The sequence below is a fragment of the Giraffa tippelskirchi genome, chromosome 9 (genome assembly GCF_054371585.1).
Source record: "Giraffa tippelskirchi isolate mGirTip1 chromosome 9, T2T-mGirTip1v1.2.pri, whole genome shotgun sequence".
Lineage (NCBI taxonomy): Eukaryota > Metazoa > Chordata > Mammalia > Artiodactyla > Giraffidae > Giraffa > Giraffa tippelskirchi.
Window position 1 is genome coordinate 164,321,941 of NC_137283.1, and position 25,539 is coordinate 164,347,479.

Below are 25,539 nucleotides of genomic sequence, written 5' to 3' on the forward strand. Positions count from 1 at the left end.
CTTGTTCTCGCCCCAGTGCATGCCAGCACCTGCCACTCGAGCCTGTGTGCCCCTGCCGGCTGCCCAGGTGGGTCCTGTGTCGGGGTGTCCCTTGCCTCCTTCCCCCAGAGCCCTGGCTGGCTGCCCCGTCTCTGTCTTGGTCTCAGGAAGCTCCAGCCTGAAGGGGATGCCGTTTCCCTTCTGTGCTGTCACAGCCCTGTTTGCCTTGGGTACCTGCTCAGTGCAGCCGGAACTGTGCCGAGTGGGTGTCTAAGCTCCGTGGAAGCTGGCCCTCTAACCAGTGTGCACCCTTGGTCCCTGGAGCAGCGTTCAGTCTGCAGACTGTGCTCAGTACGAATCCAGGGCGACAGGAGCAGGCTCTCCCAGCTCAGAGCAGGGGCGGGGCGGGCAGCGTGTGGCTGGGCAGCTGCTGCCCGAGGATAGCACTGCGCGGTTTAGGGGGTCAGCTGTCCTTCCCCCAGCCCTGCAGGGGCTGCCAGCCTCAAGTCTGAGGAGTGGGCTCCTGGACAGTGGGCCCTGGCTGCCCCTCCCACCTCCAGGGTGCTCTCGAAGGAAATGGACAGCCGTTCTGTCTATGGCTGTGCGTGGACACTGGCACAAGAGAAGCAGGGCTCGAGGTAACTGGGCTGACCGCCTGCTGGCCGTGCCAGGAGAACAGGCGTGGAGGACAGCGCTCGCTGGAGAGGTGCGTGCCCTGCTCGCCTGGAGAGGTGCACGCCCTGCGGGGCAGGGCGCACCCTCCAGGGTCTGGCCTGGGGCTTGCTGGGACCCCACCTGGTCTCTGTCCCTGCACCTCCACTCACCTCACCTCCTGACACGTGTGCACTGCCGGCCCCCGTTGTAGGAAGGGGCCTGTCTGTGGAAGCAGTGCAGAGGAAGGGAGGGCAGCCCTCCATGGACCATCCACACTGGACACGGGTCCCTGGTGGGGAGGAAAGTGAGCAGTGCGGGATGGAGGCTGAGATGAACCGAGAGAAGGGCTCATCCTGGGGGACACAATTCAAAGAACAAAGAAACTGTAAAGGAAAAACCTGATTCGAGATTTGAGACTGTTTGTATCTAAAAAACTGCTATGGAAAAGAAACAATCAATGATTTTTGATTAAAAGCTTGTTGGGTCAAATCATTCGGCTGAATGATGGGATAACTCCAACAAAAAGATGAAAGACAAAGAGCTCTCTCTGCATATGTAGCAGAGGAGACCAAGGAGGAAGCAGGACCCTCGTGTCCACCCACAGGGCTGCAGCTGAGGCAGGAGACGTTGGCAGAAGCACGCTTCTGTTTGGAGACACATGAGTGTCTGGGTGAGTGAAGCCAGGCCCACGGCCGCGTGGACCCTGATTAGTGTGGAAAAAAGGCTCCTCCAAGATCATTTTAAAGGAGTGAGAATGAAATTGCCTGACTGGATGCTGGAAGTAATAGAGCAATGACTACAAAATTAGGAGGCAAAATGAATTTTGAACATAGACTTTCCACCCTGATTGAAGAGAGGAACCTTCTGCCTGTAGGAAATAGCTGCCACAGCCAGGTGTGAAGTGGGCCTGGTGTCTCTGTCTCCTGTCCCGGGGCCGGGGTGCGCTGCTCCCAGCAGTGGGGGAGGACCTGGGGGCCCCGCCCCGCCTTGCGGAACACGCTGTTCCACGGCTTTGCCTCTGCAGATGGTGGTGCTGGGTAGAGTCAGCCTGCTTCCCCAGAAACAGGAAGGAGAAGAGAGGGCCGGGGGGGGGTCCCCGGGCCTGCAGCTCAGCGTGGGTGGAGAGGGAGAGGGACGGGGGAGCCACAGGGTGGCGGCGTCAGGACCCCGCCTCGCCTGCGGGGCTCATTTCTGATAGATTAACCCGAGTTCGTTGTTTCAGCAGTTTATGAAATCTTCAGATTTGATGATGAAGTTATTTTTCCTGTGAATGTTTTAATTTTCAAACACAGTTCCTGCAAAGGCCAGTTTGTTTTATGAATCACTCAGCTATTGGATATGGATCCTAACGTTTCTTTTAAGTCATTTATAGTTTGTAAAACCGAGTGGCAGCTCTTCTGAAACGGGATGTGTTCATGAATGAGTGCCCTTTTCACTTGAAGCATTTAGCATTTCTGTCTCCCTCCCCTCAGTCCATGCGGCGTAGATGTTTCTATCTGACTGTCACTTTAAATTTTGGTAGGGAGAGTGCTGTGCTGCACCCAGCATACTGAGTCTGGTGTTGGGCCTTGATGGCAGGCGCTCCTGCAGCCCTGGCGTGTTGATGCTTTGGTCTGGAGCATCACCTTCCCCGACTCCCCTTCCCCATCTCACACACCTGGGCCACTCCTACCATTTCTCCTCTCTCGAGGCCCAGGTTAGAGGAAGCAAGTGTTTGCTCAGTGTGCCAGCGTTTACTCCCCGCACACCCTGTTGTGGGGGAAATGAACCAGTATTCCTACAGATACTGACAGTGCCGAGTGCCAGGCGCTGTGCCAGGCGTGCGCAGGTCTCTGCGGTCGGTGACGGAGACTGGGAAACATGTCTGTGCCACTGCATGCCGAGGGCTGCCTCACGGGTGTGCTGCTTCTGGGCCCTGAGACAGCGTCCTGCCGGACCACCAGAAGGATGGAGCTTGAGATGGTCTTGGGTTCCCTGGAGACGGGCGGGCTGATGCCGTCTGCCCAGGGTGGCCGGACTCGGAGTGAGCAGAAGGCCCTCCTGAGGAGGAGTGTGTTCCCAGCAAGGATGCGTGCACATCCATGATGCTGGGGGCAGCGTCGCCAGGGGCGGCGGGGTTGAGTGCACACGTTGAAGCCGCTGCACGGGTCGGGATCCTGGGCGCCTGCTTCCTGGCTGAGTGCTGGCGGGCAAGTTACCTGTGATCAGGGTTCTCAGTTTGCTCACCTGTGCAAGGGGGTGAGCACCTCCTGAGCTCACAGGGCAGCTGTTGTGTGAGGTGGGTGATGCTTGTAGAGGGCTCCGCAGCAGTCTTAGCAAATCGTAAGTACTCAGCAAACATGAAATAGTGTTTATTAACTAGGAAGGTAAGAGTCACAGGACGTGGTTGAACATTGTCGAGCGAGAGGAGAAGAGAGAGGATCTTGGGTGACGGCAGATGAATTTCTGTTCCTCCTCCCTGGCCTGGTGTAGAGGTCCCTTCCCACCCCCTGGGCTACTCCAGGAGAACACATTCAGGGTCTGGGCTTTTCTCAGGTCCCTGCCTGGTGCCCCAACGTGGGTGTCTAATTGTGGCTTCACCACTTGCAGGAGCCCTGGAGTGGGAGCGGCACGAAACCCACCAAGACTGAAAAGCCGTGCTGCGCCATGAAGGTCTGCATCAGACGGGATTGTAACGCCCGAAAATGCGCTGCAGTTCCTTCCCCAAGAGAATTACAGGCTTAAAAACTATCAACTCCCAGTGCAGTGCAAGCTGAGCTGTCCAGGGCTGCGGCTCAAGCTTGAGTTTACAGGGCAAGACTTGACTCAGTCCTGCTGCTAAGGTCTGCGTGATGAACCTGAGGATGAAACACCAGAAGTTATCCTGACATTAAAAGGTACTTACTGTAACAAAATACTTCTTCAGATTATACCAAAGTGGTAATGCATGAGTTAGATTTTGAATGCAAATAAATCACTAGGCTATTGTATTGTTTGATAATCCAATTAATGAAGAGGAGTGAATCATAAACACACTGAAACCATTTAGATCTACTGCTGATTTGACATTGTTGAAGACCACAGAACACTGTGATGTGCTGTTTATGACAAGACCGTTAATGAAAAACTGGTGAATGAATATAGTTGAGAGCATTTATGTTACTAAAATGTTGCTAGTCACTGAAAAAAATGGAAATGCTATAAATCCGAAACTCATGTGTAAAAAAGAACTTGAAAACGATTTCCAAAAGATGGCCGCTCTCAAGCTTAACACGCGTGTCATTTCCAAAATGAATGGTAATTCATCAATGAAACTCTTTAAATATATCAGTGGTTGTAAAACCACTTTGATCAGTCATTCTAGAGTAAAATTATTTTCTTATCTCCATAGAGAGATATTTTTAAAAGTCATTCTGATATGAAGAGGTGATAGCAGAAAGTATGCTGTTAAAGCAATGTAGGAAAAATGTGTTATGAAAATACATCAAGTAGTCAATGAAAATATTTTCCTATATTTTATGATGTTTCTGGTATTCATCAGATTTTTAAATTTTGTAATTTGTTGTGATTTTGTTTTTATTCAGAGTACGTATATAGCTAGTTTTGCATAAGTAATTTCATGTCCCTTCGCTAAAAGAAGGTAATCCCAAATGTTACAGGCCACTAAACAAGGCCCTGCCCTAGTCAGTAGGCTAGGAGTCTTAGCGAAAACAGTGGAGATGGGAAATAGTTTAAATCTGTTACCAGGTAGCACTGGTCATTGAAAGTACGTCGGCATCTGAAACGTGAGCAGATTCGGTAGCTCAGACAGCTGAGACGCCGCACTGCAAGATTCCCCGTGAGACTCGGATCCTGAGCACCTGTGACGGGGGTCTACCGCCTCCGATGTCGCCTGTCTCCTCCCGGGTCCCCGCCAGCCTGCGGGTGGTGGGGGTCCCCGCCAGCCTGCGGGTGGTGGGGGTCCCCGCCAGCCTGCGGGTGGTGGGCCTGCGGCCTGCGGGGCTCATCTGGGGTCGCAAAGTCCGGTCGTCCAGGGGCGGGGTGAGCCCAGCACCTCTGGCTTCAGCCTGCTCCAGGGACTTCGCGGCGCGGAGGCCCTCAGCCCGCTGCTGGCCGCCGCCGCCTTGTAGCCTCTGTCGTTGGATGTCACGCGTCCTGCTTATAAGCTGCAGACTCAGTCTCTCCCCAACTTAGACAGAGATGCAGTTTCTTAGAAAGACCCAGCGTGGAGAATCAGGGGTAAAAGACAGGCAGGAACCTAGGGAGGCGGGTAGAGAGGCGGCCCCTGCTGCCGCAGCAGCGCCCCCTGCGCCTGGCCCCAGGGAGCCCCCTCCCACACGGAGCCCCCCCGGCTGCAGGGCCTCCTCCTGCCCTTGGCCCTGGGCGGGCGTCCAGACTTCGTGGTAGAAAGCTTCCCAGCCAGCTGGACAAAGGTGAGAGAGCGTGGCGGTGGCCGCACAGCCACTCCTCTCAGCCCTGCACTTGGGGTCCTCCCCCGGGGAGAACGCCCAAACTTACCACGTGTCAGCTGATTCTGTGCTGTGCCTGCATCGCACTAAGCGCTTGTGTGTTCTCTGACTTAACCCTCGTAACTTAAGACAGTAAGTTGATGCTGTAATATCTTGTGTCTTAACCCATCGCAGGTTGATTTTTTGCTCATGTTAAGTCCACTATGGCCCCAGGTGGCCGTCTCCCGTGGGGCAGGTCAGCCCGGCTTCCAGGCACCCTGTAAGGGGTCTGCTCCTGGGTGGCTGCGTGCCGGGGGCTCCTCTGTCTCTGCAGGGTGCCTCGGGGGGTGGTGGCAAGCATGAGGCCCAGCTGCCCTGCCCCCACTGTCAGCGCGGCAGCACCCACAGCATCTCCTGTTGACCGGACCCCACTGGGGACCTGCTGGACTGCAGGGGGCTGAAGGCACTTCTCTGCATGCAGGGTCAGGGGGTTGGGGGTAGAGCCAGCAACACTGCTGAGAACTCAGCTAGTCACCACCCTGGGTACTCACAGCACAAGGGCCCACCTCAGTCCGTAACAAAGTGGCCCTTGAGTGACCAGATTTGACGTTTTTGGATTCAAGTCCTTTATCAGGTATTTTGCATATATTTTCTCCCCACTTGTGGCTTGTCATTTTATTCTATTAGTCTTTCTCAGAAAAGATGTTTTAAATTTGAATTAAGTTCTTTTATTTTTATGGATGGTACTTTTGGTTTTATATCTAAAAACTCATCACCAAACTCAAGTAAGAAAGTTCATGTAGGTTTTCTCCTGTTTTTCTTTACACGTTTTGAGATACTGTGATTTACATGTAGCTCTGTGCTATGTTTTGAGCTTATTTTTATGAAAGGTGTAAGATCTGTGTCTAGGTTTACCTGTTTACGTATGGCTGTTCAGTTGTTCAGCACTACTGGAGAAAAAACTGCCCCTTCTCCACTGAATTGCCTTTACTCCTTTGTCAGAAATCAGGTTGTATTAAATTTGTATTAAGCTTTATAAAGAACCCTCCCCCAAAGTCTCTCGGCCAGCAAGATTGTCCAGTACATGTCAGAGAAATTTAAGAAACGATAGATGTATTCTCATTTGTTTTTACCTGGCCTCTTAAAAATATAATATGCATCGGGAAGTGTTACTAGAATAACTGCCATTCATAGTAACAGTTGCTTGTGACCACGACCTTCTCAGTTCACAGAGTGTCTCCCAGGAGACGTAAGCTCCGTAAGGCAGGTACTTTGTTTTTCTCACTGCTGTGTCCTTCCATCAGAGACAACCGTTCCTCCACGTGATGCTCCCGGCAGCTCGGTGGGGATGACACAGTCCTCTCTCACAGGTAAGACTGTGTAAGTTGCAGAGGCGGGACCTCAGCCTTTCAGACAAGGCAAGCAGAACGTATGGCAGAACTGGGGTGCAGTTCAGAGAGCAGGCTGTGCAGGCTGAGGAGTTGGGCTGCTCACTGCGACAGATCAGGTAGTAAATCTGCACTAAAGGTTTGGTTGAAATCTGTGTATTGGCTTAGACTGGATTCTGAGGTGGTCAGGGCAGGAGTGGACCCGCCTCAGTGATCTTTCCACACCCATGTTTGTTTGTGTCGTCCTGAAAGTACACGTGGGTTTCCTGGGCAGGGACTGTTTCTGAGAGCAGTTACCAGGTTTGTTTCCTTTATTCTAGCTCTCCCCCTCCTGCGGTGATGCGGTGAGGGCCAAATTGCCGTCACCGAACCCCATTTCGGGGGGCTGTGTTGTAGGTGAAGTGAAGTACACGTTGCTCAGTCACGTCCGACTCTGTGACCCCATGGACTATACAGTCCATGGAATTCTCTAGGCCAGAATACTGGAGTGGGTAGCTGTTCCTTTCTCCAGGGGATCTTTCCAACCCAGGAAAGGAACCAGAGTCTCCTGCATTGCAGGTGGATTCTTTACCAGCTGAGCCACCAGGGAAGCCCTTATGACACTAAAAAGAATGAAAAAGAAAATGAAAGTCACTCAGTTGTGTCCGACTCTGTGACCCCATGGACTATACAGTCCATGGAATTCTCCAGGCCAGAATACTGGAGTGGGTGACCATTCCCTTCTTCAGGGGATCTTCCCAACCCAGGGATCAAACCCAGGTCTCCCACATTGCGGGTGGATTCTTTACCAGCTGAGCCACCAGGGAAGCCCAAGAATACTGGAGTGGGTAGCCTATCCCTTCTCCGGGGGATCTTCCTGACCCAGGAATGGAACCGGGGTCTCCTGTATTGTAGCAGATTCTTGACCCGCTGAGCCATCAGGGAAGCCCTATGACTCTAAATCAAAGGTATATTCTAGGAAAATTTCTCTCTTTTTAAGTAGTCTATGGAGTTTTCCTGCCTGATTCTACTAGTATTTTATATATATTTTTTGTTGTTTTCAGAAGCTTTATTAACCCTTTAAACCCTTAGGACCAAACTGCCCTGAAATTTTTCTAAGGAGAAGGTAGACAGCCATCCAAATTGTTGCAGCATTGCATCTTTGGCCCCCCTTTCTTAAAAAAGGTATAGGTTCAGTGTAATTAACATTGACTTTTTAAATGTGCAAAAATCTACCTCTGCTTTTTGTATTAAAACCAAATAAAAGGAAAAATATGGCATCATTTCCAATAATCAGATGCCAGTAAAATGGCAACAGTACAAAGATCTAAGCAAATCTCAGATACATCAGATGCATAATTAGAATATCATGTAATAATTTTAACAAGAAAAATCTTAATAATAGGTAAAGGAAAGCAAATACTGTGTTAACTATAATTAATCTTACAAACTTTCTGATATCAAAATTGCTTGCTTTTGAGTAACTAAATGTAAGCCTCATTTTTTAAATTAAATGCCTACTCAACAAAGCTAATTGGGACAAATACATTTATGCAAATTTACATCCTAGAATACCAGCGAAAACAGGAGACTTCCGTCAAGGAGAATGAGTAAGAAAGTTCTGTTCTTTTTCGTCATCTGTGTGATCAGGTGGCAAAGGACATGCTTTTCTCTTTGCTTTTCCCAAGCCACTGCTTCCCGCCTCCTCAGGAGCCCTATTCTCTTTTTCTGAGTCTTTAGGGGACGGCCTGAGGAGTTCTCCAATTCCTGTCTGCCACTTGGGAGTTGTGGACCCCACATAAGGGTCTGCAGGCTTTTCATTGATCTCCCCCCTGAGAGAGGGGAGGGAATTTGATTCCCTCAATATAAATAAATGCTCAGGAAGAAAGGGGGAAAGACTCCTGGGTTCTTGTTCTTTGGAATGTAATTAAATGTCTCCATAAGGAGAGACCCCTGGAATATCTCCATGTCTCCTGGGTCTCAAACCCTTTTCAAATACACACAGGCCACGAGCAAGGTGGATCTCTATGCGGTCACTTCAAGGCCTGTCCTTTGTCCGGGGTCCCAGTAGAAATTGTTCAGAGAGCCCTAACCATGCAAAATACAAAAACATTTTCTCTAAAGCCTACAGTCCGATGCCCAGGCACTGGCATAACACAGCCAAGAACAAGCTGGCAAGCAGTGAGCTGGAATAGCTGAGACAAACTTTGGGCCAGAGAGAGGGTGGGGTGTGGACCTCAGGCCAGAACATGCCATAATGCAGGTCCTTCTGGAGTTATTTTAACAGCTTATCAAGATATTTACACACCATACAAGTCACCCATCTACTCACAGAGTCCTGCCATCACCACCATAATCAGTTCGGAAACATTTCCGTCTCCACCAAGAAGAACCTCATACCCACTGGCAGTCATTTGCCCTTTTACACACCCCTCCAGCCTTCCCCCAAGACAGCCACTTCCTGTCTCTCTAGCGTTGCCTACTCTGGGCCTTTTTTTAATAAGTGTAATTAAACAATATGTTATATTAATGTTTTCTTTCGTGATTGACTGATTTCACTTAGCATAATGTTATCAAGGTTTATCCATGTGGTAGCATCTACCAACCTTCTTTTTATTGTGAAATAATGTTCTGCTGTATGGATATATGGATATACCGTATTTGATATGTCAGTTTGTAAGTTGATGGACATTTGAGTTGTTCCCACTTGTTGCTGTTATGAATAATACTGCTAGGAGTATTCACACACTATTCACACACAAGCTTTTGTGAGGACGTATGTTTTCTCTTGAGTACATGCATGGAAGTGGAATTTCTGAGTCATATAATAATCCCTTGTTCAGTATTTTGAGGAATCGCTAAGCTGCATTCCAAGTAGCTGCAGCATTTGACATCCCTGCCAGCAGTTTCTCCACATCCTCACCAGCGCTCACTAGTATCTCTCTGTCTAAACGTAGCCTTTCTGGTGGACACGGAGCCGTATTGCATTGTGGTTTGGGTTCGTGTTTGGAGCGTGGCTCATGTTCCCTTAAGAAGGTGTATGCTGCTGCTGTTAGGGAGCGTGTTCAACAGATGTCTTTTAGGCCTGGTTGGTTAATGGTGCTGTTGAGGTTTTCTGTCTCCTTGGTCTTAGTTTTTCTGTCCATTATTGAGAATTGGGTGTTGAAATCCCCACTATACTGTTCACCTCTCTGTGTCCTCCTCCCGTTCTCTCATTCGGTCTAAACGCCGCAGGCCAGAATTCTTCTGTTGGGTGATTGTTACATCTTCCTGAATGGATGGCCCTTTCATCATAAAATGTCCTTCATCTCTAGAAATTTGTCTTTGTTTGTTTTAAAATCATTTTGCCTGGTACCGGTATAGACTTTCTTGTTCTTATGGTAGCTGTTTGCAGGATATACCTTTTCCTTTCAGCCTGTTTGTATCTCTGAATCTAAGTAACCTCTAACTTTTGCTTGGGTTATTTAATCCGGTCACATTTAGTGTTATTATTGATATAGTTTTACTTATGGCTACTTTATACTTTTTTGTTTTTTACATGTGTCATGAACGTCTTGTTTTCCGGTCTTCTTACTGCCTTCCTTTGCGTCAGATGACCCTTCCCTAGTGCGAGACTTTAACTCCCCGTCTGCTCACCGTGTGTGTGTGTGTGTGTGTGTGTGTGTGTGTGTGTGTGTCTCTTTTCCACACACATCACTCTGTAGGTTTCAGGTGATCAGTCCAGCATGATGGTTTGATTTACATCATGTATCATAAAATAATGATTACCACAGTAGGTTTAGTAAACATCCATCATCTCATATAGAGACAATAAAAAGAAAAATAATTCTTCCTGTGATGAAGAATTACTCTTAGGATCTGCTCTCTTAACAACCTTCCTATGTATTGTCAGTATCTTTTGAAAGTTATTTTCTTAGTGGTTGCTCTAGGACTTACAATGTACTTCTTAACTTATAAGCATCTTTTTTGGGTTTATTCTAAATCATTTCCACTGAGATATCCCTCCTGTATGGTTTTATTCCCTCCTTCCTTGTTTTTGTTCTGTTACTGTTATTACCTCTATGCCTGTTATAAATCCAAGAATGACTTATTGTAATTTTTACTTTATATCATTTTATGTCTTTTAGAGAACCCATGGCCATAAAGTGAGGTGGGGATTCAGGAAAATCGTATGAACAAGGAACTGTGCCTCTTGGTGGACAGGGTCCCCTAAACTGTTGCTAGAGGGGGATCTGTGAACTTCCACTTGACGACTCTGCAGCAAATGACACCCCCTACCCGCCTCTGCTAGTCAGCGTCGTATCCTGATTCAGCCCTTTCCTATTACCAGGCAGCTTGTTCCAGGGGCAGTGTCACAGGATGACTCAGGGTGCTCTCATTTCTGCTTTGTTGAAGTTGTCATATACTGTGCTATGTACTGGGATGTCTCACAATTTGGATTCCTCCACTTGCATTTAAACAAACTGTAGGCAGCAGCCTTGCCTAGCTGTCTGTGATTGTTCAAGAAACTGTGAACATGTCCTGAATGATGCGGTCAGAAGGTGGTCTGGGGTGTGTGCTGCACAGACTTGGAGCAGGAAGCAGAGTTGAAACAAGGAGTTGGGCAAGGAGGAGACTTTTGGAGCTTGGTCCCTTGCTTTCTATACTTCTGGACACATGTTTCTACAGGAAGATGAATGTTAACGCTCTGACTTACGTGAAGTTTTTGAAATGTTTTTCATAAGAGGAAGCTTTAGTAATTTTATTTGGTTGTACTCTCTATCAGTGGGCTGAGGAGGGAGCAGTGGAAAGCAGCTTCCCCCACCCCCCATAACATATAATCAAGTTCTGAAACTTGAACAATTTTCTTATAACACCTACCTTGTGGGGAGCTGCTGGACTGGGCACCTCTGTTGTTGTGGTCAACATGCTGCCCAGAAGGTGTAACCACCTGGCACAGGAAAGCTACACTTTGTAAAGAAAGCAGATGGGACATCTCTGCCATCAGCCGATATGCTCTGAGAATGCATCAGGGGCACACACTGTTGCCTCGTGAGTCTTGCTCAGAGTTACTGAGAGTTATTACTGAAATTAGTGTGTTAAAAGCAACCTCCCTAAAACACCCGCCCGTCTAAAACTGAGTCATGTTTTTCTGTTCGCATTTAGGTATTAAGCAGCATCGTGTATGTGATATGCCTAGTAGCAGCAATCAGTCAAACTAGGTCACTTACCCAGTGTGCATTTTAAAGTCTTACCACTGGAGCAGGAGGTGGTATTTATCTGCCGTTATTTCCATTTCTTTGAAAATGGAAAAAACAATTGCCATGGGCTTATAAAAATATTTGACAGTGGATCTCCTCAGAAACAGTAGAGAATGTTTAAAAAATTTTTTCTGAGAAGATAGAGGATGCAGAGAACTTGGAAATAGAGTGTTTAAGCAAACATTATTTCTGCTTATTTGCAAACATTATTTTGCAAATTTAAAAGTCTGTAAAATGGCCAACTTTATAAGAACAGAGAAATACATATCCAGTTGATTCGTTGTGGTCAGGTAAGGGTGGAGGAGGAGAGCGGAGGCAGACAAGGGAGAAAGTGAAAAGAGAAGCGGGTCAGGAGAAGGTATGAAGAGGAGAGGGAGGGGGCAGGGCAGGGCAGGCGTGGGAGGACCAGCTGGACGTCGGGGGGCAGTGACCACACGGGACCGGTGGACCAGCGCTCCCCGCGGTGGAGGAGCTGTGCTCACTGTGCCGCTGGCCTCTGGCCTCTTCTCAGGGGGCGGATGGTCAGCTGGGGTCCCGTGTTGGCCGTGACCACCACTCACAGCTCTCTTCTCTGTCGGTGACGCTTCTGGATCAATTGGCCACGGAACCTTCCTGGGAAGAAATGTCCTCAACTGCTGTGGTGTGGACACATGAATCTCCTAAGCTGCTGGCTTCCGGCAGATTTTCCCTGCTCCAGTTCTGAGGTTACTAGAATACGAAAGGTAGGGAGGGAGGTGTGTATTAATGTATCAGGTTATTTTTATCAGTGATGGCTACTCTTCAACCTAAGTTATTCTCAAAAAGTGAATCGATAAAAAAAATCTTCAAAATTCTCAGAGGTCTATGTTTGTGTATTGAAAAAGAAATGAAATCTATAGTCCTGTAAATATTTTAAATATCTCACAAGTATTTAAAGCCTGTCTGTGATATTGAATCCAGAGCCAAAGAGGCAAACTCTTTCCAAAAATGTACATTTTTTTTTTTTCATAGAGACTAGCTCTTTAATTGTGTGGACTTTAAGAAGCATTAGAAATATAGGCCACCTTCGAATGCATACCTGAATAGGAAACTTTGCAGAAGATAATTTTGCTATTTCTCTCCAGAGTAGCTGAATTTTCCACTGTGGTTTGGCCTCTGTGGTTTTAGAAATTATTTATACTCTAAGCGTTTGTTCGGTTATGTAATAGCAATCATACCGTAGGTGTCCTTGTCCATCGACCTTTATTCAGCCAAACTTGTTTGAGGTAAAACCCACTTAGTAAGATGATTCAGAGGTGGAGTACTCTTGTTAATTAAGTTTACCTTTATAAAAAAGATATGGAAACTTTAACATCGAAAACGTCTGAAGTGTAGATCCATTAGTTAGTAATCTTAATGTTCAGACGAAGACGTCAAAGGGGCTGCTATACTGCTTCTTGAGTGGAAAGATGGAAATTATCAGCAAAGAAAGAGAAGCACCAAGGAAAGCTAAATGAAAATCAGAACTGAAAATTTCAAAAAAGGAAACGAAATACTCACTGAATGGGTTCAATAGCGGAACAAGGATAACAGAGGGAGTCACTGAACTTACGAAGAGTTCTACAAAATTATCTGGTTTGAACAACAGAGAAAAGACGCTGAAACACAAGAACAGAGTCAGGGAACTTGGGGGTGTGACCGAGATCTGTGTCCCAGGAGTGCCAGAGAGAGACGAGAGAGAGTGTGCAGAAAAATGTTTGAAGAAATAATGGCAAAACTTATCTAATCTGGCAAAACATGGAAACCTACAGGTTCAGGAATCTCAGGAGTCTTCAAACAGGACACCCTGCACCTCACACCAAATCCATATTCTAGACACATGATGATCAAACTACTGAAAACTTCACAAAAGAAGCCTCGAGAGCAGTCACAGAATGCAGTCGTTACCGCGGATCAAAGGTTGAAATGCATGCAGATTTCTCATGAGAAGCCATGCTATACACAGCGACAGTCTCTTTCAGGAAGAAAGGTGAAAGAAAGATCACCTCAAATGAAGGAAAGACAGACTATCCATTGGTAGGAGACCTGCTCTGAAAGACTCACTAAAGGAAGTTTTTCAGACAAAAAAGATACAGAATACCAGAGGAAAACATGAAAAACCAGCAGTAAAAGAAACATCAGGAAAGGCTTGTGTGAGTAATATCATAGACTAGTCTTTTTGAGTTTTTAAAATGTTTATGATTAAAAACAAAAAATTAAGTCTGTTGAGGTTTTAGTGTATGTGATGTATACAGAGGTATAATACATAATAACATAAAGGCCAGGGGTAAAGGGACTTCTGTGGCCACTAGCTTTCTCCGTGCAACCTGAAGTGCTAAAAAAAAAAAAAGAAAAAGAAAAAAAAATCAACCGAATTGACAAATTTAGCTAGGTTGACCAAGAAAAAGAGAATATTCAAATTATTAGATCAGAAATGCAAGAAAGGACATTGCCTCTGATTTATAGGGGAAAAAGGATTGTAAGCAAATATTATGAACAACTGTATGCCAACAAATTAGTTAACCTCAATTAAGTGGGAAGTTTCCTAGAAAGACATTTGCAAGACTAACTCAAGAATAGGAAATCTGAATAGACCTGTAAAAAATGAAGGGAATGAATTATTAATTTAAAAGACTACCCAAGAGAAAAATCCAGTCAGGTGGCTTCACCACTGAATTCTACCGAATTGTTTTAAAATTAATAACAATTCTTCACAAACTTCTAAAAAAAGAAAAGAGGCAAGAGCACTTTCCAACTCACCTTATGAGGCCAATTTGCTGATACCAAAACCAGATGAAGATCTCACAATGTACTGATATGAAAACTGCTGATGGACATCTCTTGTGAATATGGATGCAAAACTCTCAGCAAGGGTTCAGTTTTTGTCCAAACTAATGATTTCTTGATTCTTAGTTAAAAGTAACCATAATAAAAATCAATTTGATTCCCCATTTTTGAAAGTTTATTCTTCAGCTGAGTGACCTTGTGTTCAGAAAGACAGGGAGAACAGAATTGGTGGGAAAACAAATTGTTGTTGTTGTTCAGTTGCTAAGTCATGTCTGACTCTTTGTGACCCCACGGACTAGAGCCCGCCAGGCTCCTCTGTTCATGGAATTCTCCAGGCAAGACTGTTGGAGTGGGTTGCCATGTCCCCCTCCAGGGGACCTTCCCAACTCAGGGATGGAACCTGCATCTCCTGCATTGGCCAGCAGATTCTTTACCACTGAGCCACCTGGGTAAATAAAACTTCAACAGTTTATCCAAAAAAGCAGGTAGATTTCTGATTTCTCCTTAAAAATACCTGAACACTGATTTCAGTCAGATCTGAGAAGACAAAGCAGCTTTGCTCCGGCCTAGGCCCGGCCTTGGACGAAGCAGGCCGCTTCCCTCAGCTCTCTCTCCAGAGATTCTCCCCCCTAGTGTCCCACTGCCTTATTCCTCATGGACGGCTGGCCAGGCCCGGATCTTTCCAGCAACCCCAGAAAGGCTTGCCTTTCCTGTAACCCCATTCTGAGACCCCTTGGTACGGTCACATAGGGGAAGAGCAGGGGTCACGTGAAGGGCACATTTGAGTTGAAATCTAATCCTCATACGCACGGCATGTATTAGGGCCAGGTTTGGTCTCCCCCCGAGCCTCAGTCTGTGCATCTGTAAAACCAGGGTAGCACCTCACTGGCAGAAAGGTTGGGAATGCTAAGTGGGAAAGCAGCGTGCAGTGCCCGGTTAGGGTCTCAATACTAACCCATCGTCTTCCTCCTCACCTCTGTTTCCTGAGGCTCACTACCCCCGAGGAGCAGGTGTGGGTGTTAACGAAGGTCTGTCGGGGTACCACCCTAAAACCAGCAGCTTTGGATAGTACGTCTTCCAGACACAGGATGTGGTCTGGAGTTAGGGCTTTATGCTACGAGGACTCCATTTACTAAGCGCGTAAAGGAGTCCTGGGGTCCGATCTCGCTCCGTCGCCTCCTGGCCGGGTGACCGTGGGGCTCCTCTCTGTTCTCCTTTGTGACTTTTCCTCCTCCCAGGTGTGTGCGGGACTCGGCCGAGGACCCATGCGAAGTGCTTCCAGCACACTGCTGCTGCAGAGGTCACCCAGACGTGGGGCCCGGAGTGAGAGGGCAGCCTCTCACCCACTCTGAGAAGTGGAGCCCACTCTCTTCAAAAGGCAAGAGAGGACTGAAGTGGCCCTGTTTTTAGCACCATTGAAACATGCCTCTTGAAGAATGGTTCTAAGAAGTTAAAAGTTTATACCTCTTCTCTTTACGGAAATCTTGGCTTGCCTTTCAAGTTTTCAAAACCTGTCACTATGGTCAACCAGCCAGATCACACAGGGTAGGCTAGATTCTGCTATGTCTCTTGTCTCTCCCAGACCCGTGTCCGTCCCAGGCCTGCCCCACAGCACCCCCGCTCAGGGAGGGAAATGACCGACCCCCCCCCCCCCCCCCCCCAGTTTGGAGAACTTGGACACCAGACCGTAAAAGTTCTCGCCCGGAAGTGCAATGGAGCTCCCGCCTCCATGCGTTAACTAAAGCAAGTCTTGCGGTGACACCAGCTGGGTGGAGACTTGGCATCTGCTCTGAGCGCGTGTGCTGCTGGGAGCCCGCGCAGCCAGTCCCGTCTGACCCGCGAAGGACGCTGCTCACCCAGCCATGCTGCCCTGTGGGGAGAGGGAATGTGGTGCTCTCCCTTTCCCAGAGGAAAACTCCAGGTAAGACCTACCATTTCGGAGTCAAATCTCAATTGATTGATAGGAACAGCTTTCTCTAGGAACTCATGATCAGATAAAGATGGATTTGACACCCATAGATGCAAAGCCTGTGGTTTTATCTAAAAGGAAAACCTGAATATCATTGCTCCTAATATCCTAATAGAAATTATTATATTATTATATTCAGTTCAGTTCAGTCACTCAGTTGTGTCCCACTCTTTGCGACCCCATGGACTGCAGCACGCCAGGCCTCCCTGTCCATCACCAACTCCCGGAGTTTACCCAAACTCCTGTCCATCGAGTCGGTGATGCCATCCAACCATCTCATCCTCTGTCGTCCCCTTCTCCTCCCGCCTTCAATCTTTCCCAGCATCAGGGTCTTTTCAAATGAGTCAGCTCTTTGCATCAGGTGGCCAAAGTACTGGAGCTTCAGCATCAGTCCTTCCAATGAATATTCAGGACTGATTTCCTTTAGGATGGACTGGTTGGATCTCCTTGAAGTCCAAGGGACTCTCAAGAGTCTTCTCCAACACCACAGTTCAAAAGCATCAATTCTTTGGCTCTCAGCTTTCTTTATGCTCCAACTCTCACATCCATACATGACCACTGGAAAAACCAGAGCTTTGACTAGATGGACATTTTTGGTGAAGTAATGTCTCTGCTTGTCAACATGCTGTCTAGGTTGGTCATAGCTTTTCTTCCAAGGAGCAAGCATCTTTTGATTTCATGGCTGCAGTCACTGTGTGCAGTGATTTTGGAGCCCAGGAAGATAAAATCTTTCACTGATTCCATTGTTTCCCCTCTATATGCCGTGAAGTGATGGGACTGGATGCCATGATCTTCGTTTTTTGAAAGTTGAGTTTTAAGCCAGCTTTTTCACTCTCCTCTTTCAGCTTCATCAAGAGGCTCTTTAGTTCCTCTTCACTTTCAGCCATAAAGGTGGTGTCATCTGCATATCTGAGGTTATTGATATTTCTCCTAGCAATTTAAATTCCAACTTGTGCTTCATCCAGCCCAGCATTTTCCATGATGTACTGTGCATATAAGTTAAATAAGCAGGGTGATAATGTACAGCCTTGATGTACTCCTTTCCCAATCTTGAACCAGTCTGTTGTTCCATATCCGGTTCTAATTGTTGCTTCTTGACCTGCATACAGGTTTCTCAGGAGACAGGCAAGGTGGTCTGATATTCCTATCTCTTTAAGAATTTTCCACAGTTTGTTGTGATCCATACAGTCAAGGTTTAGGGTAGTCAATGAAGCAGAAGTAGATATTTTTCTGAAATTCTCTTTACTTTCCCAAGATCCATCGGATGTTGGCAATTTGATCTCTGGTTCCTCTGCATTTTCTAAATCCAGCTTGAACATCTGGAAGTTCTCGGTTCACGTACTGTTGAAGCCTGGCTTGGAGGAGTAGGTTTGAATAACGAACAGTAGGTTTGAATTATGTCCCAGGCTTATGGTAATACGTTCACTTGTTAGGGTGCACTGGTACAGTTCAGTTCAGTTCAGTTCAGTCGCTCAGTCGTGTCCAACTCTCTGCGACCCCATGAATTGCAGCACGCCAGGCCTCTCTGTCCATCACCAACTCCCGGAGTCTACCCAAACCCATGTTCATCGAGTCGGTGATGCCATCCAACCATCTCATCCTCTGTCGTCCCCTTCTCCTCCTGTCCCCAATCCTACCCAGCATTAGGGTCTTTTCCAATGAGTCAACCCTTCGCATGAGGTGGCCAAAGTATTGGAGTTTCAGCTTCAACATCAGACCTTCCAATGAACACCCAGGATTGATCTCTTTTAGGATGGATTGATTGGATCTCCTTGCAGTCCAAGGGACTCTCAAGAGTCTTCTCCAACACCACAGTTCAAAAGCATCAATTCTGCGGCGCTCAGCTTTCTTCACCATCCAACTCTCACATCCATACATGACCACTGGAAAAACCATAGCCTTGACTAGACGGACTTTTGTTGGCAAAGTAATGTCTCTGCTTTTAAACATGCTATCTAGGTTGGCCATAACCTTCCTTCCAAGGAGTAAGCGTCTTTTAATTTCATGGCTGCAGTCACCATCAGCAGTGATTCTGGAGCCCAAAAAAATAAAGTCTGACACTGTTTCCACTGTTTCCCCATCTATTTCCCATGGAGTGATGGGACCAGATGCCATGATCTTAGTTTTCTGAACGTTGAGCTTTAAGCCAACTTTTTCACTCTCCTCCTTCACCTTCATCAAGAGGCTCTTTAGTTCTTCTTCACTTTCTGCCATAAGGGTGGTGTCATCCGCATATCTGAGGTTACTGATATTTCTCCCGGCAATCTTGATTCCAGCTTGTGTTTCTTCCAGCCCAGCGTTTCTCATGATGTACTCTGCATATAAGTTAAATAAGCAGGGTGACAATATACAGCCTTGACGTACTCCTTTTCCTATTTGGAACCAGTCTGTTGTTCCATGTCCAGTTCTAACTGTTGCTTCCTGACCTGCATACAGGTTTCTCAAGAGACAGGTCAGATGGTCTGGTATTCCCATCTCTTTCAGGATTTTCCAGAGTTTATTGTGATCCACACAGTCAAAGGCTTTGGCATAGTCAATAAAGCAGAAATAGATGTTTTTCTGGAACTCTCTTGCTTTTTCGATGATCCAGCGGATATTGGCAATTTGATCTCTGGTTCCTCTGCCTTTTCTAAAACCAGCTTGAACATCTGGAAGTTCACGGTTCACATATTGCTGAAGCCTGGCTTGGAGAATTTTGAGTGTTACTTTACTAGCATGTGAGATGAGTGCAATTGTGCGGTAGTTTGAGCATTCTTTGGCATTGCCTTTCTTTGGGATTGGAACAAAAACTGACCTTTTCCAGTCCTGTGGCCACTGCTGAGTTTTCCAAATTTGCTGGCATATCGAGTGCAGCACTTTCACAGCATCACCTCTGAGGATTTGAAATAGCTCAACTGGAATTCCATCACCTCCACTAGCTGTGTTCGTAGTGATGCTTTCTAAGGCCCACTTGACTTCACATTCCAGGATGTCTGGCTCTAGGTGAGTGATCACACCATCGTGATTATCTGGGTCGTGAAGATCTTTTTTGTACAGTTCTTCTGTGTATTCTTGCCACCTCTTCTTAATATCTTCTGCTTCTGTTAGGTCCATACCATTTCTGTCCTTTATCGAGCCTATCTTTGCATGAAATGTTCCTTTGGTATCTCTAATTTTCTTGAAGAGGTCTCTAGTCTTTCCCAATCTGTTGTTTTCCTCTATTTGTTTGCACTGATTGCTGAGGAAGGCTTTCTTATCTCTCCTTGCTATTCTTTGGAACTCTGCATTCAGATGAGAATATCTTTCCTTTTCTCCTTTGCTTTTCACTTCTCTTCTCTTCCCAGCTATCTGTAAGGCCTCCTCAGACAGCCATTTTGCTTTTTTGCATTTCTTTTCCATGGGGATTTTCTTGATCCCTGTCTCCTGTACAATGTCACGAACCTCTGTCCATAGTTCTCTGCATTGGTGCAGAGAAGTAAGTAAATAGTGAACCCTGGGGTAGTAATGTAGCTAAAAGTGCTTAGCTTGGTGTCTGGCTCGGAGTGGGTGCTTGATAAATGCTTGATGGAGCTGCCTTCAGCTCACTTGCAGTGGGTTCCCTCTGTCCTGGAAACCTGGGAAGTCCCAGCCGTGACAGTGCAGCCCTTCTCAAAAGGCTCGGTTTCAGGTCCTCAAGTTGAGACATCTCAGTCAACCTGTGGAATTTCTAATTACGCCCTCCTGCCCCTGCCAGAGCTTAATGAGTGGTGAGAGCTGTGGGCTGCCGCCCCTTCCGGCGTGCCCAGGGGGTCCGGGTCAGCTCCTGGTCCGTGTTCCGGAACGTCACCCAACGAGTGGTCCCCGTATGCCATCAGCGCCATGTCAGCTGGATGCGTTAGGAGTGCTGATTCTCAGGCCCACCCAGGGCCGCCACACCCATGTCTGTGCGTCGCAAGACTTCAGGGAATTCATGTGCTCACTAGAGGTTGAGAGGCACCAGACTTTCAGAATCAGAAACGTTGGTCTGCTGGACTCTCAGTTAAGAACAGGCAATTACACAGCTACTTGATGAAGACTGCTTCACAAGCCTTGAACCTTAATCTTCTAGCGGGAGGAGAAACGTCCTGCTTTCTGCCTCGCTTTGCTCACTGAAGATGCAGTCAGAACTGCTCGTGGGACAGAGAGACGGCCTGAGACACCCACGTGAGATGCTCTCGTCTCTGCTGCCCTCCGGCCGTCCTGCTCTGTCCTGGCTCAGGGTCCAGCGCTCGCAGTGTCCTCAGTAAGGACAGGGGCTGTGCCCTCCTGGAGCAGCAGTGAGAGGGAGTCCAGCCTGAAGACAGGGCCCTTCCTTTAACCGTCTGCGCTGGGGCTGTTCTCTTTTGTTTTCTCACTTTATGCAGATATTTCTAAATTTCTTAATCCCCTATTCCTATCTTGCCCCTCCCTATTCCCCTCTTCCCACTGGTAGTCATTGGTTTGTCCTCATAGCTGTGGATCTGCTTCTTTCTAAAATAAATATTCACTAGTTTGTTGTAGTTTTTTTTTAGATTCCACATATAAATGATATAATACGGTATTAATATTTGTCTTTCTCTGACTTATTTCCCCAGCATAATACCCTCCAAGTCCATTCATACTGCTGCAAATGGCAAAATTTCAGTCTTTTTTATGACCGAGTAGCATTCCATTGCATGTATGTGCATAATATACATACATAAGTATATGTATATGATGTATATGTAGGGGCTTCCCAGGTGGCACAGGGGTAAAGAATCCAGCTGCCAATGCAGGAGACGTGGATTCGATTCTTGGGTCGGGAAGATCCCCTGGAGGAGGGAAAGGCAACCCATTCCAGTATTCTTGCCTGGAGAATCCCATGGACCAGAGGAGCTTGGCGGGCTACACTCCATGGGGTCGCAAAGTCAGACACAACTGACCAGCTGAGCACAACCACGGTGTGTGTGTGTGTGTTTGTGTGTGTGTGTATTTACATCATGGAGTGGTGTACATATATATATACACGCACAACCACAGTGTCTGTGTGTGTATTTACATCACGGAGGGGTGCGTGTATGCAGTCACATCACGGAGTGCTGTATGTGCATACATCCCCCCTCTGCTTTCTTTGCTTTTCCCATGCTTTCCACCGTGTACTGGAGAGTCCATGCCCAGCTGCACCCTCTGCCTGTCCTGGAGCCCAGCCCCTGCTCACTGGCATCAGCTGACTCTAGGTGCCCCCAGCTTGCCTAGGCTTCGATGCTGCTGCGTCACCTCCTCAGTCTGGTTAGGGACGTTCTGCATTTAACCTGGAGCCCGAATGAGGGAAATTGGACCCGTTCTTCAAATGTGAAGCTGCTGAGTGTGTGTGTGTCAGCCTCTGGAATCACGCGGTCGCGGTGTGCTATAGTAGATGCTGGCTGTTAGGATCCACTTCCTCTCACAACACAGGAAGCCTCAGGAGGGGCTCATTCCCACCAGAGCAGCAAGGAGACCCCAAGTTGTTTATAGAGTCACAGCACTTCTCAAGCCATCGAGGAGCTTCGTGTGCAGGACAGCTCTGAGGCTGAGCCCCAGAGAGGAGAGCCCTTTGGGCGGGATGAGCTGGCACGCACCACGCCAGACTTGGCAGAGAAAGGGGAGAGGTGGCTGCCAGACCACAGCGGAGAGAGGTCGGCAGTAAGGATGCTGAAGGCCAGGGATGGGCTGGGGGTCAGGCTCAGACAGCGGGGCCTGTGATGCAGGCAGGTCCACCCTCGCCATGGGCTCTTCTCTGCAGCCTCCCCCGGAGATGGCAGGGGTGCCTGGGGGCAGGACTCCGGGGCGAGCTCCTCTGTGGACGGCTCTCCATGGAGCCCTTGGGCTCTGGGAGGCAGACACAGCTCTCTCTCCTCCCCGCATTACCCTTTCCTGCCAGTTAGTAAAAGCCTTAGGCTACGGAGAGAAGAGCAGGCCAGCCTCTCAACCAAGGACAGACAATGACCCACAGCAGCTCGGGACAGAGGAGGACACCTTCTCCCACCCGGGACAAACCACGGACACAAAGCAGAATGGGGCTTCCATGGGAAGGAGGGGCAGGAATGCTTTGAAAACCTTATGTCAAAGCCCAGATTCATAGGCGTACGTGAGCCTTGGGACAGCAGAAAATCCTTCATTCCACCACCAGGAGCTGAGCATGAATCATCAACAGTAGCTGCCTGTTTCTTCAGGAGAGAGAAACTTTGGAACGAGAAGATGGGCAGGAACACGGAGAAAAACCCAGCAGCACTTTGCCCAGTGTGATGCGCTGAGAGTCCCGATGAAAGACAGACACCCTGGACCCAGCTCAAGCCCTGATGAGAGAGACAACCTCCTCACTCCTAGAACCACATGTAAAATGATTGTTTTGTGAACATAAAAGCTACTTACTGTGGTCTCTACTATTTCTTTATGCATAATTTTCAGCAGTCAATCCAAAGCTGATACTTCAAAAAGCAAAGCAAAACAAAACCAAATCACCGCCAACAGATAAAGCAGTCAGCAGGACCAGAACTAGCAATGACCCAGATGTTAGAAGGCCAAGATCGGGACTTGAAAATAACCATGATAAGTGATATGAAACGGCTCTTTTGGCGGGCTTATCGGTAGGCTAGTCTCAGCTGAGGGAAGCTAATGAACTTGCAGGTAGATCGAGAAATCATAAAAAATGATACACAAAAAAAGAATAAAAAGCTGAAAAAAACACATGACACAGAATCTAAGATCCTTGTGACAATATCAAATAATCCAACACATTCAATTGGATTCCTAGAGTAAGAGTGAAAGAAAAGAGCAGAAGAAATGTCTAAACAGATTGTCGTTGTTGTTCATCGCTGTCCTGTCCGATTCTTGGCGAACCCGTGGACTGCAGCACACCAGGCTTCCCTGTCCTTCGCTATCTCCTGGAGTCTGTTCAGACTCATGTCCATTGAGTCGGTGATGCCATCCAACCGTCTCATCCTCTGTCTTCGCCTTTTCTTCTTGCCCTCAATCTTTCCCGGCATCAGGGTCTTTCCCAATGAGTCAGCTCTTCCCATCAGGTGGCCCAAGTATTAGAGCTTCAGCTGCAGTCCCTCCAATGAACATTGAGGGTTATTTCCTCTAGGACGGGCTGCTTGGATCTTCTGTCCGAGGATCTGTCAAATTTCTAAACAGATAGTGGCTAAGAATTTTCCAAAATAGGGCAAGATAAACTCCAGGTCCATCAAGTTCAGGGAACTCCAACAGTGTAAATACAAAAATAAACTCCAAAACTGAAGGAAAAAAATCCACCTAGACGTATCATAAATAAACTTCTAAGACAATATTTTGGAATTTTCCAAAAAAAAAGTTTAAAGAAGCGACTTCAGATTAGAAGCAAGCTCAGATGAATTAGTTCAGATTCGTTGCTGGTATCAAGGAACATTGTTGTACATGAGAAAGCATAGGGCACACGGGTTAATCTGAGGCTTAGGTTTTGAAGGGGAGCAAAAAGCTTGTTATTTCGTTCAGTGGTTCTGGGCTCACTGACATCAGGACTGCTTGGAAGAGTTGAAGGTGGAACTTTCTGGGCACTGTCCCTGAGGGCCTGGTGCTGCAAGTGCTGCAGACCACCCCGAGGCGCGGCTGCCCATTTCACGGGGACCCTCCCGACCCGCGTCCCCCACAGCCCACGGAGGCGACCCTCGGGGGAGGAGGCACCGCGTCTTCCGTCCTGGAGCCAAGTCGGGTGGGCCAGACTCAATCAGGGGTAAGTGGAGGTCCTTGCTGCTGAGAGGCTGCAGCTGGGGCGAATACCACAAAACTGCCTCCTTCCCGCAAGGAGCTGTGTTCTTGCAGCGGTCAGTGAGGAGAAATCAGAACCCCTGGGGACAGCAGGTCGTCCTCGGTAAATCCCTGGACCTCCCACTCCAGGACCTTGGGGGCCACAGAAACTGTGCACCAAGGATGGTCAGCCCCACCAGCCTCTTGGTGTGGGGCTCCGTGGGTCTCAGAATAGGAGGCTCTGGGTCACGGGAGACCCCTGCTTTCCCCGTGCGGACAGAGGTCACAGGTCTGTGGGGTCTCCCCAGGGACCCAGGGTGGCTCGGGCTCATGCGTGGCGTGTTCCCTGGGGCCAGGGCTCCCGAGTCGGCTGTGGCTTTGGTCTGGAGATGAGGAGGAGGACGGAGCTGCCATCAGAGTGGGTCAAATCAGCAAGAAGCAGGACTGGCCCCCTGTCCTCAGAAGGACGACAGCGTCGCGGCTGGTCTGCTGTGGGGGGGCGGCTCCCCCACCTGGACCTCGGGTGGGACCAGGGCTGGGACTGGCAGGGAAGGGTCTTCCTTCCTCTCCGCTCCCGGGACGCACGCTCCAGGAGACGGTGATGGACAGGGAGGCCTGGCGTGCTGCCGTCCATGGGCCACAAAGTATCGGACACGACTGAGAGACTGAACAACAAGCTAGACAGTAATCAGAAGCATGGAAACTCCGGCGTCCCCGTAATTAGCCTTTATTTCCTCCAGGTGACAGGAAGAGGAGCGGACACCCCGCCTCTGCGGCTGTTTTGTTTTTCCCTTCTTTTCTGGTTCCTCCAAGCCCACTTCCTCCACCTTGGGGGTTCCTGTATGTAAAGCAGCGACTGACAGAGCCCTCTTTCTGCCGCCCTCACACCTGGCTGAGTCGTCTTCCTCCGGACCTTCTCACAGGGTGGTCCCCAGAAGGCGTGGTCGGCTGCAGCTCAGGGGCTGAGGCTCAGGGCTCAGTGGGAGGCTCTCTGACAGGTTGGACCAAGATAAGAGCAGACTTGCCGTTCATCTCTTAGGATGACTCAGGCATCACCTACCTGTCCCTCCTCCTCTGAGCCCTGCAATCGACAAAATCCACCACCTGTCAAGTGCTTCCCAGCAAGGCGGCTGCACCGCCCTCCGTCACACACCCAGAGAGATGACGTGACTTGCACAGAGCTCCCAGCTGATGAGCACTGGGGCCCAGCTTCAGATTCCGGTCTAAACCCACGGTCCAGTAAGCGGTATTACATTCTCGTGCGGGGAGATGGGAGGGAGGTTCAAGAGAGAGGGGATATATGTATACCTGTGGCTGATTCGTGTTGAGGTTCGACAGAAAACAGCAAAATTCTGTAAAGCGATTATCCTTCAGTAAAAAATAAATCATTTAAAAACGCC

General features: G+C 48.1%; 2 long non-coding RNA genes across 2 annotated transcripts; both read left to right on the plus strand.

Moving 5' to 3' along the window:
* The first annotated feature begins 3,021 nt into the window (after positions 1–3,021).
* Positions 3,022–25,539, plus strand: LOC145521145 (uncharacterized). The gene is made up of 2 exons (XR_014065167.1): positions 3,022–3,509; positions 24,880–25,539. It is a non-coding gene; the product is annotated as an uncharacterized LOC145521145 (long non-coding RNA).
* On the plus strand, positions 6,267–12,500 carry LOC145521144 (uncharacterized). The gene is made up of 2 exons (XR_014065166.1): positions 6,267–6,430; positions 10,555–12,500. It is a non-coding gene; the product is annotated as an uncharacterized LOC145521144 (long non-coding RNA).